The sequence below is a fragment of the Mus pahari genome, chromosome 15 (genome assembly GCF_900095145.1).
Source record: "Mus pahari chromosome 15, PAHARI_EIJ_v1.1, whole genome shotgun sequence".
NCBI classification, from domain to species: Eukaryota; Metazoa; Chordata; class Mammalia; order Rodentia; family Muridae; genus Mus; species Mus pahari.
In genome coordinates this window covers 13,297,236-13,313,064 of record NC_034604.1, presented here as the reverse complement: position 1 = coordinate 13,313,064, position 15,829 = coordinate 13,297,236, and positions in this window count along the sequence as shown.

The window sequence follows — 15,829 nt, the reverse complement described above, 5'->3', positions numbered from 1 at the left end:
GTAAGTGAAAGAATCACTGATAGATTTTTCCTGTCTTTACTTTCAGTTCAGTCCAAGTTTAGGAATGCAGAGGATGGAGCCTGGAGGCTGCTGTAGGTCGTTCAGATTCACAGCTGCTTAGCTGGCCCCTCTTGAGAAACAGTGAAGCCACTTTTGGCTACTTAGTGTCCAAGACATGCATTGGTAGGATAGCCTCTGCCAGTCACTTGCAGGGTGGTGGCGGCCTTGGGTTGAACCAGTGTCCCTTGCACTGCAGCTAAAGCCTTTTCTTAGGATTGAATCGGGAAGAACTTAAGGGGATTTGATCAAGAAGTGAATTTTATGAGATGTGCAGCAAATCCCTACTGTGACATGTGGCTTTGTTTTATACACCTTCTTTATAAATACTATTGGAAATGTCCAAGTCATTTCTTCTACATTAGGTCACGCAGCATGGTAATCCATTTTGTTGTCTTCCTTTCTGGTGTTAAAATTCCACGTAAAGAAGAAACTAGATCCTATGACATCTGTACTCCTAAAATTGATCTGTGTGGGCTGGAGTTTTGTTTTGTTATTTTTTTGTTAATTTTTTCACTTTTTGAGCTTGTTTTGTTTGCAAGGGGATTATGTATCCTACAGGACTGTGACTGTAGCTATTCTGAATTTGGGAGAGAGAAGCATGTTCAAATATGTGGCTCTGTCAGTAAACTTTTTCATAACCAAAATTAAAAAACTATGTACAAATTACAGAAGCTGGATAGAAACTCCTGTGACATGTAGAAATATGGATAGGAGCAGACGGAGCAGGGGATAATAGGGGTGTGTGCGGAGTGCTTATAGCAGCTGGCCTGCCCTTTGCCACCCCTTACTCCTCCCAATATCCCCAGCCCCCTTCACCCGAACACCTAACCTGTGCTTGTGCTAAGACTCCCACTTTGCAACCAACTTAACAGACAGGGCATTTACACAGGCAAGTTGGTCTTGCTAACCCCCAGTGGCCAGCCCCATGCAGCAGCAGTCTTTCTTTGGTTCCCATGGTTAGCTGCTGCCAGGCTGCTCATACTCCAATGTCATTCACCCTCTGTGGGTAGCCTACAGAGAGCTGGCTGCCACTCCCACTTCCCCTTACATCCTTAAAATGATAACACAAAAGACTTGTAATAGCCAAATTTATTAGGAGAAATCTCCAACCACAAAGTGCCCATGCAAAAAAATCCAAAACACAAAGCATAAAAATACAACCTGCAGACCTAGATCTGGCAAATGTACCTATATTACTTTATTTCCCATCTATGAAATCTCTAGTTATGTATGGCCCCTAGGGCCTGTGGTTCAGTTCCATCTTCCTCTTCCTCCATCTTTTGTTCTCCATTCCCTCTCTCTTCTCCATCTCTCTTTCCCCTCTCTAAAACTTTCAGCTCTGCCTTGCCTTCCCCAGGCCAATACACGCTCTAGCCTTATCTGAACAATTGATTTCACCTGACTGCACCTGNGTTTAGGGACTCTTGAGGGAGCAGAATACACAAACAACAATGCACAACATTTTCCCCCTTTTGTCCAATTAAAAGGCTCTTTTCACTGAGATATAAATTGAGCCCAACTATTACCACTCTGTAATTTATGAAGTATAAGATACACTTATCACCCAGCCCATCAATTTGGTCAAGTAAAACACTCTATCATCCATTCTAATTTTAAAAGGCTTATAATTTTACACCTGGTAGGTCCTGGTTTCAGATTTTATACCATCTGAGAACCTCGTTATCAAAACTATCGTCTTTTACAATGCCAAAGAGCTGGGGTTGTCTATGAGACTACAACTAGTCTTTAACCCCGTCAGAATCCCGAGAGCAACATAAAATTTACCTGAAAACATAGGAAGCACTAACACAGCTTCCAAAACAGAAATAAATTGTAGTGACAGTTGTCTGCCTACACAGTGCCCTGTTTCTCATCATGTTGGAGCACCACTCTGTGGCTGTTTGGCCCAGGGTCATCTGGCAGATCTTTATCATGCAGAATTTTGAAGGGCTGATTACCCTGTATTGGCAGAGGTATCAGTAGATGGACTATTGTGCATTGTGTGTTCTTTTTCCGGATAGTATTTCTGTCCGAAGATGAATAGGCAATTTCTGCCCAATGACTACCTAGCCACAATGCACAACCTCACCTGGAGGTGTAGATGCTCAGTTCAACAACACATGATTAAATCTTGTTAAATGTCACAATCTGTGGATTTGTGTGTATGTGTGTGTGTGTGTGTGTGTGTGTGTTTAGAAACTATGTATCTGTGTAAAGCAATCTGGAATGTTGTCCTTTAAATGCTCTGGGCCATTTCTAATTAGAATATCTTGAAAACATCCTTACAATTAAGTCACAACATTGAGTTTTTTATATGGCCCTTAATACATATGCTTAATCATGTAAAGACAGTTTGTAATGGCAGTTATAGAGGAATGGGTCTAAGCATTGTATTTTTAAATTTTTGTACCTATATTAGAAATTCATACCAATTAAAACCTTTATTCTCTACAAATGTAAGAAATTAAAACTTCAGTTTTGTTACCACATAGAGATTTCTACCAAGTGAGATTTATGGTTATACAATCCTCCCTGTTCAAATTATGGCCATATCTAAATTCCCCAGAAAGAAAACTAGAACAACCACCTCCAGCCCCTAAACCCAGGAACTGGGATGACAACTCTTGATAACTTCTTCCTGCTGAATATGGGAGTTGAGAAATCTTTAAAGGAGGGAAGGGTAGGAAAAATGGGAGAGTTGGGTAGGCTATAAGAAGGCCATGCCAATAATTGTTCTCGTCTCTGATGTCTAAGTTCTGATTGTATCCATCTGACAGGTTTAATAAGGCAAGATGACCTGGACTCCATGGCATTGGGAGTTCTAGAAGGCCAGTTTAGCATGTCTCAGGATGAATCTCACCAAAGCTGTATCATCTGCAGTCTACAAATCTCAAAATCAAATGTAAGTACTCAAGAGGTTAATGACAATTTGCCAGAAGCACTTTCCTACGGACCCATCGAAATGTGTGGAATATAATGCAGTGTAAGATCTCTGTATAGTGATCTGTTTGACAGATCAGATGTCAAATAGGCTAGCATGCACTTGGCATCCAACTCTCACATGATAGAAAATAGTAATATTAATATACTTACGATATTAATATGAAAACTTTAAATAGTTACAAAATAAAATCTGCTTGTAGAATAAAACAACTAAATGCTCTCCATGTAAAATAAAAAAGATAAACTTTCTCCATTAATATTTTTAATCATATATCCACTTTCCACCCTACTTTTATAATGTACATATTCTAAATCGCAATATTTTGGAAAAATTAAGCCACACCCCCATTTTCTCATCTGTTGTTTCTCTTCTATTAACATGTTTTTTTTTCAGATATTTTTTTATTAGCTATTTTCTTTATTTACATTTCAAATGTTATCCCCTTTCCTGGTTTCCCCTCTGAAAAACCCCCATCCCCTCTCTGCTTCCCCTGCTCCTGCTTCCTGGTCCTGGCATTCCCCTACACTTGGGCATAGAGCCTTCATAGGACCAAAGGCCTCTCCTTCCATTGATGACCAACTAGGCCATCCTCTGCTACATATGCAGCTGGAGCCATGTGGGATACTGGTTAGTTCGTATTGTTGTTCCTCCTATAGGGCTGCAAACCCCTTCAGCTCCTTGGGTCCTTTCTCTAGCTCCTCAATTGGGGACCCCGTGATCAGTCCAGTGGTAGGCTGTGAACATCCACCTCTGTATTTGTCAGGCACTGGCACAGTCTCTCAGGAGACAGGCTTCTGTCAGCAAGCACTTGTTGACATCCGCAAAAGTGTCTGGGTTTGGTGATTGTGTATGGCATGGATCCCCAGGTGGGGCAGTTTCTGCTCCACACTTTGTCTCTGTAACTCGGTCCATAGGTATTTTGATCCCCCTTCCTAGAAGCACTGAAGCATCCACACTTTTGTCTTTTTTCCTTCTTGAGCTTCATGTGGTCTGTGAATTGTATCTTGAATATTCTGAGCTTCTGGGCTAATATCCATTTATCAGTGAGTGCATATCATATGTGTTCTTTTATGATTGGGTTACCTCACTCAGGCCATTAACATGTTTAATAGTTAAGGCAAAATTCCTTGGAAAGTAACTTTCAAGGGTTGCAGAGATAACTTGGAGATTAAGACTGTGTACTGCTCCTGCAAAAGACCTGAGTTCATCAATTCACAACCCTTGTCTGCTGGCTAACAACTGCCTATAACTCTAGCTCCAGGGAATCTAATGCTTTCCTTCTTCTGTCTTCTCCTGGTAACTGCATACATGTTCATACATACAAGAAGAAACTCAAACATATATACACAATTAAAAATAAATCTTATTTAAAGGAAAATGGCAGTAAAATGTTTTTAACATATCACATGACTAATAAAACATCATAGGTATGCATCTAATAAGGCTCCTGCATTCAGTTTTTAGTCTTCTGATTCATATAGTGTTATGATATAAAAGAATCTGAACATTCATTATTTGAAAATCTCTTGATTGAGTGTGCATCTAATATGGTTTCAAATGCTTGCATAGACCTTAAAAGAAGATAGCATTAAGGAAGCTACATTCTAGCAGTAGTGACACTTTTCTAAGGCAGTGTGTGTAGATTCTTTCCTACTAAATCCTTCCCAAGCCTAATGTCTCAACTGAGAAAAGCTAATGTATAAAGAGACCTAAAAACTAATCCAAGGTTACATGATTAGCAAGAGGAGGACCTGAAATTCCTGAATATGATATGATTCCAGTTATAGCATGTTGGCTGACAAAATAGTTTACAAGACCCTGAAAATTTCAGGGATATTCATCCAAAATGTATTTCTTAGCTGGGCCCACAATTTGTTTATTTTCTTGACAGAACAGTGAAAGCAGTTTATGGAGGTAACCCAATTAGATTTATTTTTCTTCTTGATACAGAAATCTTGTACTAGACAAATATTTTGCTGACATACTCCCCACTTTTAACTTATAAGAAAGGAAGGCTCAGAAGGAGAAGGAGAAGGAAGGAAGGAAAGAAGGGAGGGAGGGAGGATGTGCTGTCATTTCTTTCTATGATCTTCCACCTCTGTGGGTCTTTCCTTTCTGGGAGGTCATCAGCCACTTTCCCACAGGGGTGAAGGGAGCAGATATTGTTGTAATTTGTATTTAATTAACTTTTAAAGTTCTTAATAAAGCCAGGGCAGCCCTTCCCCTAATAATGGAGACTGAGTCCTATTGATTTATTTAAACAACTTTAGCACAATTACTGGACAATTATCTCTAATCTATTTTTCTATATCCTAGACTGCACTCTCCAAGTTGCTGTTTGAATCTTGTCTGGGTTATTTCTGCTCTGTCACTCTGTCTTCAGGGGGCACTTCTCTTGGCCATGTGCTCATCTCCCATCGCCTCTCATGGTGGCCTCATCTTCTCTCAGTCTTCCTTTTCTTCCTCTCTCTCCTTGTGATCCCTACCTGCAACCCCAAGTCTGGTAACCAAAGCCCTGCCTAACTCTATTCTCCCTTGTAACTGGCTGTAGCCACTTTTGTTTAATTAATAACTTTAATTTGGGAGCAAGTTTTGCACAACAAAGGCCAGTGTACATGAAAATTCACTAATTTGGGAGCAACCAGATCTTGGGTTTTTATTTAGCATTTGTGCACACAGCACTAGGCAAACCTCCAACAGCAGAGACAGGGGACAGAGTTTGAACAGCTGTGAGTATGACAGAATGACTTCCAGGATCTGTTTCAGTGAGACAGCTCTACTTTATTAATGGTGAACAAGAACTACATTAAACTTGGGGAGTGATAGGGGTTTCCAGAGTTGGTGTACATTATTGGCTGGCACTAATGGCTGGAAATGCTTCATTCACATGAAGAGGAATGTCAAGAACCTGCCCCTTCTAGGCAGGTTCTTATAGGGAGAGAGGAAGTTGAACTTGTAACTTGACTACATAACTGTTTTCAGAGGTACGGACGTAAATTTTGCATATAAATTCCATGTTGTAGTTTTTTAATGGCTGAGTAATACTCCATTGTGTAAATGTACCACGTTTTCTTTATCCATTCTTAAGTGGAGAGATATCTAGATTGTTCCAGTTTCTGGTTATTATGAATAAAGTCACAATTAACTTAATTGAACAAGTGTCCTTGTGGTAAGATGATGTGTTCTTTGGGTGTATGCCTGAGAAGGCTATAGATTGATTCACAATCTTAACACAATCTGCCTTGTTGGTTTTCATAGTGGCTGTACAAGTTTAAATTTCCTTATTCAACAGCCTTGAAAGAATGAGTTGTTACTTGTGTTATTGAAATTAGCCATTCTGACAAGTGTAAGATGGACTCTCACAGTAGTTTTTATTTACATTTCCCTGATGGCTAAGAATACTGAACATTACATAAATATTTTTCAGCAATTTGAGAATTGGAGAATTCTTTGTTTAGATGTGTACCCCCAATTTTAAAATTGGATTATTTAGTTTTTCAATATCTTGAGTTCATTATTATTTTGAACATTAGACCTCTATTAGATGAGGAATTGGTAAAAATCTTTTGCTATTCTATAAGCTGTCTCTGTACCCAATAAACAGTTGTCCATTGCCTTACAAAATATTTCCTGCTTTGTGGAGTCCCATTTACTAACTTTTGATCTTAGTGATTGTGCTGTTAGTGTTGATGTTTAGGAAGTTGTCTCCTGTACCAATATGTTCAAGGCTTTTTCCTATTTTCTCTTCTATCAGTATACCTGATTTGATTTTGAAATCTATGACTTGGACTTGCGTTTTGTACAAGGTGATAAGTAGGAATCTATTTGCATTCTTCTACATGCCATCGAGTTTAACAAGCACCATTTTTTAAAGATGCTTTCTTGGCATGATGGGGCATCTTTTAGGTATATGGCCAAGAGTAGTAAAACTGGTTCTTCAGGTAGATCTATTTCCAATTTTCTCAATAAACTCCAGATTGATTTTCAGAGTGTACTGGCTGGTTTTGTGTGTCAACTTGACACAAGCTTGAGTTATCACAGAGAAAGGAGCTTCAGTTGAGGAAATGTCTCCATGAGATGCAGCTGTAAAGCATTTTCTCAATTAGTGATCAAGGGGGAGGGCCCCTTGTGGGTGGGACCATCCCTGGGCTGGTAGTCTTGAGTGTATAAGAGAGCAGGCTGAGAAAGCCAGGGGAGGCAAGTCAGTAAAGAACATCCCTCCATGGCTTCTGCATCAGCTCCTGCTTTCTGACCTGCTTGAGTTCTAGTCCTGCATCCTTTGGTGATCAACAGCAGTATGGACATGTAAGCTGAATAAACCCTTTCCTCCCCAACTTGCTTCTTGGTCATGATGTTTGTGCAGGAATAGAAACCCTGACTAAGACACAGAGTGTTTATACAAGTTTGCAATCCCACCAGCAATGGAGGAGTGTTCCTCCTTTTCTATGTTCCCACCAACATGTGCTGTCACCTGAGATTTTAATCTTAGCCATCCTGATGGGTATAAGGTAAAGTCTCCGGGTCATTTTGATTTGCATTTCCCTGATGACAGCAGACTTTCAACATTTCTTTAAGTGCTTCTCTGCCATTCGATATCCCTCTTGTGAATTCTCTGTTTAGTTCTATACTCCATTTTTTGATTGGCTTGTTTGGCTTTTTAGAAGTAAGCTTCTTGATTTCTTTATACACTTTGGATATGAGCCCTCTATCGCATGTGGAGTTAGTGAAATTTTGGTCCTAATCTGTAGGTTGCAGATTTGTCCTATTGCTTATGTCCTTTGCCTTACAGAAGGCATTTGCTCCAGTATGTTCATAGAGGCCTTATTTATGGTAGCCAGAAACTGGAAACCAACCAGATGTCCACAAGGGAAGAATCAATTCAGAAAATGTGGTTCACTTACATAATGGAATACTACTCAGCTATTAAGAATGAAGACAACAATTGTTTTGTAGGCAAGTGGATAAAATTAAAAAATATCATCCTGAGTGAGGTAACTCAGACCCAAAAGGACATGCATGATATATACTCACTAATAAGTGGAATTAGCCAAAAAAGAGGACAGGATATCCAGGAAACAATCTACATAACTAAAGAAGGTTAATGAGGCCTAAGGACTCAAGTGAAGATGCCTCAATCCCACTTGGGAAGGAGAAGAAACTATTCATGGGAACATCAGAGGGAGGGAGGGACCTGGGTGGAAAAGGGGACAGTGAGAGGAAAAGGGGAACATGATAAGATATTGGGGGTGAACTGGAGTTAAGTCCTGAGGGCCAGCAGAATGAATGGAAACAAGCAACCTCAGGAGGTAGGAGGTAGGGGGACCCTCTAGAATGTACCACAGACCTGGGAGGTGAAAGACTTTCAGAACTCAAAGGGAGGGACCTTAAATAAAATGCTCTACAGTGGTTAGAGGGAACTCCTAGAGTCCACCTCCAGTAGAAAAACAGGACATCAAGTGAGGGGTGGGTTTGCCATCCCATAGTCAAAAACTCTGATCCAGAATTGTTCCTATCTAAAGGAAATTCAGGGACAAAAATGGAGAAGAGACTGAGGGAAAGAAGGTCCAGTGACTGACCTAAATTGGGCTCCATCTCTAGGGGAGGTTCCAAGGACTGACACTATTACTAATGCTATGGTGTGCTTATAGACAGGAGTTTAGCATGACTGCCCTCTAAGAGCCCTAACAAGCAGCAGACCTAGAAAAATGTAGATATTTACACCCAACCGATGGACAAAAGCTGGGGACCTCTGTGGTTGAATTAGGGAAAGGCTAAAAGATGTTGTGGAGGAGGGAGACCCCATAAGACCAACAGTCTCAACTAATCTGAACCCCCATGAGATCTCTGAGACACTGAGCCACCAATAAGGCAATGTGTACTAGCTGACATGTATACTTCAGAAGACTGCCTGGTCTGGCCACAGTAAGAGAAGATGCATCTAACCCTGGAGAGGTTTGAGGTACCAAGGAGTATGGAGGCCTGGTGGGATCAAGGTGAGGTGACATCCTCTTGAAGATGATGGAGGAGGAATGGAATGAGAACCTGTCAGAGGGCAGACTGACCAGGAGGAAAATAATGACTGCACTGTAAAAAAAAAAATAAAGATAATTCAAAACATAAATAAATAAATAAATAAATAAATAAATAAATAAATAAATAAATACAGATGCTTTCTTTTTCCATGTATTTTTCTGGGTTCTTTGTCAAAAATCAGGTGTCCATAGTTGTGTGAATTTATGTCTGATTCTTGGTCTGTTTTTCTTTCAATACCATCTATTTTATTTTATATTTTATTTTGTACATGTATAAGGTTCTATGGTATAATTTGAAATCAGGGATGGCGATACCTCTAACATTTCTTTTATTGTTCAGGATTCTGTAAGCTATCCTGAGATTTTGATGCGTCTATATGAAATTGAGTATTGTTCTTTCAAAATCTGTAAAGAATTATGTTGATTTTTTTTGATGAGGATTGCATTGAATTTGTATATTAATTTTTTAGAATGGTTATTTTTATTATGTTAATCCTATGAATCCATAAGTGTGGGAGATCTTTCCATATACTAATATCTTCTTCAATTTGTTTCTTCAAAAATGTCAAGTTTTTATTATACAAGTCTTTTATGTGCTTGGTTAGATTTACTCCAAGGTATTTTATATTATTGGAGGCTATTATGACGGGTGTTATTTGCTTGATTCTTTTCTCAGCACATTTGTCACTTATATATAGGTGGAAAACTGAAAGTAATTACTAGCTGCAGGAGTTGTTTGGTGAAATTATTAGGGTTCTTAGGTATTTTATCATATCATCTGCAAAAATCAATACTTTGACTTTTGTCTTTCCAAATTGTATTCTTTGATATCTTCAGTTTTCTTATTGTTCTAGCTAGAACTTCAAGTACTTTATTGAATAGATATGGAAAGAGCAGACAACCTTGTTTCATTCATGCCTTTAGTGAAATTGCTTTGAGTTTTTCTCCGTTTAATTTGAGGTTGGCTATAGGTTTGCTGTAAATTACCTTCATTATGTGTAGGTGTGTCCTTACAACCCTGACTTCCCCAGGACTTTTATCATGAAGAGGTTTGGCTCTTTTAGAATCTAATGCGATAATTATTTTTTTTTATTCTGTACATTTATATGATGAATTACATTAACTGATTCATGTATGTTGAAACAATTTTACAACTCTGAGATGAAGCCTACTTGATCATGGTGAATGATATTTTTATGTGTTCTTAATTCGCAAGTATTTTATTGAGCATTTTTGTATGTATATTCATAAGGGAAATTGGTTTGTAATTATTCTCTATTGAGTCTTTATGTGGATTGAGTATCAGGTTAATTGTGGCCTCATAAAATGAACTGTAAAATGTTCCTTCTGTTTCTATTTTGTAGAATAATTTGAGGAATGGTAATATTACCTCTTCTGTAAAATTCTGATAGAATTTGGTGCTAAATCCATCTAATTCTGAGGGTTTTTTTTTCCTTTTGGTTGTTGTTGCTGTAGGAATTTAAATGACTGCTTCTATTTTCCTAGATATTGTAGTTAAAGAGGTTGTTCACTAGATGTTGATTTAACTCTGGTAAATGGTACCTAGAAGATATTTATCCATTTCTCTTACATTTTCCAATGTGGAGTAGTCCAGGTTTTTTAAGTATGTCCTTATGATTGTTCGGATTTTCTCAGTGTCTGTTGTTATCACCTCTCTTTTTGTTTCTGATTTTATTTTTCTCTGATTTTATTAATATGTATGTTGTCTTTTAGTTATTTTGGATATGATTGGTCTATCTTGTTGATTTTCTCAAAGAATCAACTGTTTGTTTCATTGATCCTTTATATTGTTCTCTTTGTTTCTATATTATTGATTTTAGCCCTCAACTTGATAATTTCTTGCTGCCTACTCCCCTTGGGAGTGCTTATTTCTTTATCTTGTAGAGCTTTCAGGTATGCTGTTAAGTTGCTAGTATGAGATCCCCCAATTTCTTTATGAAGGCATTTGCTATGAAATTTTCCCTTAACACTGCTTTCATGTGTTCTATAAGTTTGGCTATGTTGCATATTCATCTTCATTAAATTCTAGAAACTCTTTAATGTAATTTATTTCTATCTTGATGCCTTTCTCATTAGAGAGTTGTTCAGTTTCCAATATAATTTGTAATCTTGGTCTTGTTATTGCAATCCACCTTTAATTACTGGTAGTCTGATATATTGCAGGTGGTTATTTTAGTTTTCTTATATCTATCAATACTTGATTTGTGCTTGTTGCACATTTTGAAGAAAGTTCTGTGAAGTGCCGAGAAGAAGGTATATTTTGTGTGTGTGTGTGTGTGTGTGTGTGTGTGTGTGTGTGTGTGTGTGTGTGTGTGTGTTTGGGTAGAATGCTCTGTAAATGTCTGTAAGCTTCATTTGATTTATAACCTCAGTTTGCTCCAGCATTTCTCTGGAGTTTTTGTCTAGATGACCTGTCCATTGATAAGAGTAGTATATTGAAGCCTCCCACTATCACTGTGTGGGTGCCAGTATGTTATTTAATCTGTAGTAGTGTTTCTTTCACAAAGATGAGTGTCCTTTTGTTTGAGGCATAGATGCTAAGAATTGGGATGTAGGGCTGGTGAGATGGCTCAGTGGGTAAGAGTACCCGACTGCTCTTCCGAAGGTCCGGAGTTCAAATCCCAGCAACCACATGGTGGCTCATAACCATCCGTAACAAGATCTGACACCCTCTTCTGGAGTGTCTGAGGACAGCTACAGTGTACTTACATATAATAAATAAATAAATCTTTAAAAAAAAAAAAAAGAATTGGAATGTAATCTTGGAAGATTTTTCCTTTGATTAATATCTAGTGTCTTTCTCCATCTCTTTTCATTAATTGTGGTTTGAAAGTGATTTTGCTGGACATTAAAATGGCTACATTACTTTGATTATTAGGTCTGTCTGCTTGAAATGTTTCTTCCTAATTCTTTACTCTGAGGTAATGTCTATCCTTGATGTTCACATGTTTTCCTTGTATGCAGCAAAGTAATGGGTCCTGGATTTGTATCCATTATGTTAATCTGTGTCTTTTATAAAGGAACTGAGAACATTGATATTGAAATGTCAATTAACAATGATTGTTAATTCCTGTTATTTTAGTGTTGTTGGTGGTGGTGGTAGTTTGTACGTGTGTGTGTTTGCGTGTGTATAAGGGAGAGAGGCAAAGAGGGATGGTGAAGGGAGGGGCAGGGAGGAAGGGAGGAAGAAAGGGGAAAAGAGAGATAGAGAGAGGGAGAATTTTCCTTCTAGCACTTTTAGTAGGACTGAATTTATTGATAGATATTTTTAAGTTTGACTTTATTCTGAAATATCTTGTTTTCTCCATTTATGGTGACTGAAAGTTTTGCTAGTTATAGTGATATGGGCTGTGGTCCCTTAGAGTCTGCAAACACATCTGTGGAAGATCTTTTAACTTTTAGTGTTTCTATTGAAAAGCCAGATGCAATTCTAATAGGTCTACCTTTATATGTTCATTGGTCTATTTACTTTGTATTTTTAAATATTCTTTCTTTGTTTTATATGTTTAGTGTTTTAATTATTACATAACAAACAGATTTTTTTTTTTTTTGGTCCACGGTATTTGGTATTCTGTAAACCTCTGCTACCTTTAAAGGCATCTCCTTCACGTTAGTAAAATTCTCTTCTATTATATTATTAAAAATATTTTCTAGGCCTTGAGATGGTATTTCTCTTTCTCTATTCTTATTATTCTTAGGCTTAGTCTTTTCCTAGTGTCCAACATTTCTGGGATGTTTTCTGTCAGGAATCTTTTAGATTTAACATTTTTTCCAACAAATGTGTCCGCATCTTCAGTGGTTGAGATTGTCTCATCTGTCTCTGTCTTCAGTTGGTGAAGCTTGCCTCTTTTATTTATTTATTTAGTTATTTATTTATTTATTATATGTAAGTACACTGTAGCTGTCTTCAGATACTCCAGAAGAGGGCGTCAGATCTTGTTACGGATGGTTATGAGCCACCATGTGATTGCTGGGATTTGAACTCCAGACCTTCAGGAGAGCAGTCGGGTGCTCTTACCCACTGAGCCATTTCACCAGCCCGAAGCTTGCCTCTGAAGTTTCTGTTTGTATGCCTAAATTTTTCATTTCCTAGAATCCCCCAGTTTTTGTTTTCTTTATCACTTCTGTTTATACCTTTCATGACTTGGACAGTTTTCTTTTCTTCAACTGTTTGTTTCTTTTTCTTTGCTCTATTTATGGGATTTATTCATTTCTTCCAATTGTTTGTGTTTTCTAAACAGGATTTATTCCTTTTCTGTTCTTCATATAGTTGGTGTGGTAGTTTGAATACGCTTGGCCCGGGGAGTGGCACTATTAGGAGGTCTGGCCTTACTGGAGGAAGTTTGTCACTGTGGGAATGGGCTTTGAGACTCTCCTTATAGCTGCCTAAGAGACAGTCTTCAGTTTTACTTCACAAAAAGATGTAGAACTCTCAGGTCCTCTAGTGCCATGCCTGCCTGGATACTGTCAAGCTTCCTGCCATGATAATAATGAACTAAACTTCTGAACTTGTAAGATAGCCTCAATTAAATGTTGTCCATGCCCCTGTGCTCCCACAGACAATTCCTTCCCCTCCTGCCTCATCTCTGTAACTCAAGCCCCAATCTAGAGTCAACCAAAGGCAACACATGCCAGAAAACAAGGTAGGCTGAGCTAGGACTTCCCTACTCTCTTTTATCTCAGACCCAATTCTTGCCATTGACCCTAGCACTGCAGCAGAACACCAGGAGCATATGTACATCTTTTGCCCTGTATATACATTCTGTGGATTCTTCAGACAATCTCTACCCAATCTCCCATCCCACTACCTTCAATATGAACAAGCATTCCCCCTTGAACACGGCAGCAGAGCAGACCTATAAAACAGGCAACATACAGCCAACACCCTCTGAAAATAAAGTGAGGAAAGAAAAACCAAGGAACTAAACTCCCAAGTAACCAAGAAAAACTCCGAAATCATCATCATCTAGACCTATAATCACCCTGAACCCAGATGCTAAGATGCCAGCATAAGAAAACAATCAAAACAGCCAGGGCAATATGTTTCTACTAGAGCCTAGCTACCCTACAACAGCAGATCCCAAATATTCGAACACAGTTGAAGCACAAGGAAAAGACCTTAAAACCAATTGTCTTAGTCAAGGTTTTACAGCTGTGAACAGACACCATGACCAAGACAACCCTTATAAAGGATCTGAGACTTAGTCCATTATCATCATTGGTGGGAAGCATGGCAGTATTCAGGCAGGCATGTCACTGCTGGAGCTGAGAGTTCTACAATGAGTCAGGGACAGCCTCTGCTTCTGCTGTTAGGAGTTATACATGAAGATCAACCTACGCAACACTTACATATCTGCAGAGGGCCTCAGTCAGTCCCATGCATGCTGTCTGGTTTGACAGTTCAGTCTCTGTGAGTCTCTATGGGCCCAGGTCAGTTGATTCTGTAAGTTTTCTTGTGGTGTCCTTGATCCCTCTGGCTCCTCCAATTTTTCTTCTCTCTCATCCAAAGAATTCCTTAAACTCTGCCTAATGTCTGGCTCTGCACTGTTTCCATCAGTTGCTGGGTGAAGCTTCTTACAGATGTGTAAAAATAAAAATGTTCTGAGGTATATGTAATGTTCAAATGTTTACATTGAATAATTTCATTATGGTTTGAGTATATTCCATCTCTCAAAATGTATCACTGCTTTTAAATGTTTTATTTTAAGCTTTATTGAGTTTATTCCAGTACACATAGGGTGGGGAGTGCACATTTCCTGTAGCATGGTTATGGGGAGTTAAAAGCATAACTTTTTGGAGTTGGTTCTCTCTTTCTACCTTTACATGGTTCCAAGCATTGAACTTGGGTCATTGTGCTTGCCCAGCAAGTACTTTGCTAGCTGAGCCATCTCAGCAGTCCTTCAAAATTTATCATTTCTTTGGTAATGAAAACACTTATTTCTTTTTCTTTTAGAACTTTGAAATGTAGAATGTATCCTTGTCACCTATAGTCATCATGAAGCAGTTCCCATGGAAGGAGGCTTGCCTGAGAAGCACTCTGGGTTTAGTACTATATTCACAACCTGACTTGACTGCTTCCTGTGAAAAGGGTGGAAAGGATCATCAGATCAAGTACATTGTGTATGTCTAGTCTAACACACATACCCTGGTATTCTACTAGGTTTAATAAAGAGGAAATCAGACTGACCACGAAAGAGCATAAACTTAGCCATGGGGATCCATACAAGCCATCTGTATAACAGCACAGATCACATGCCCATGATGTCAAGCATGCTCAACCTTCATTGTGTACAGCATGTCTGTGTCATCTTTGAGTTGAACCTCCTTGTCACTCTTGCTCATATTCACTTCCAGGTATAAATACTCCCTTTTGTAGTAGAATGGCTTATGTGTATCCATCACACATTTGGTGTCAGAAAACAAAGTATTATCCCCTCCCCTCACTAACACCATAGGTTCTGTGACATGCTAAATTGGGGAGTGGTTGTGCTCACACTAACCCACCACCTTTCATCTTTAAGTATTAGGATACTGCTGCCATTATTCTATACCAGTAGCTCAGCTCTTCAAAGCTACTTAACCCACTGCATCCTTTAATTTTCATTTAATCCAGTGCATGCAGAATGTCCATGGCCTGATCTTTAGAGGCTATGAATATGTCACATTGCATGGCAAGAAGTAATTAAAGTAACTGATGCAATTAAGTTTGAGGGCCAGCTGATCATAGCATTGTTGGGTGACTCATTAGCACAAGGATTTGTAAATGAGGGAA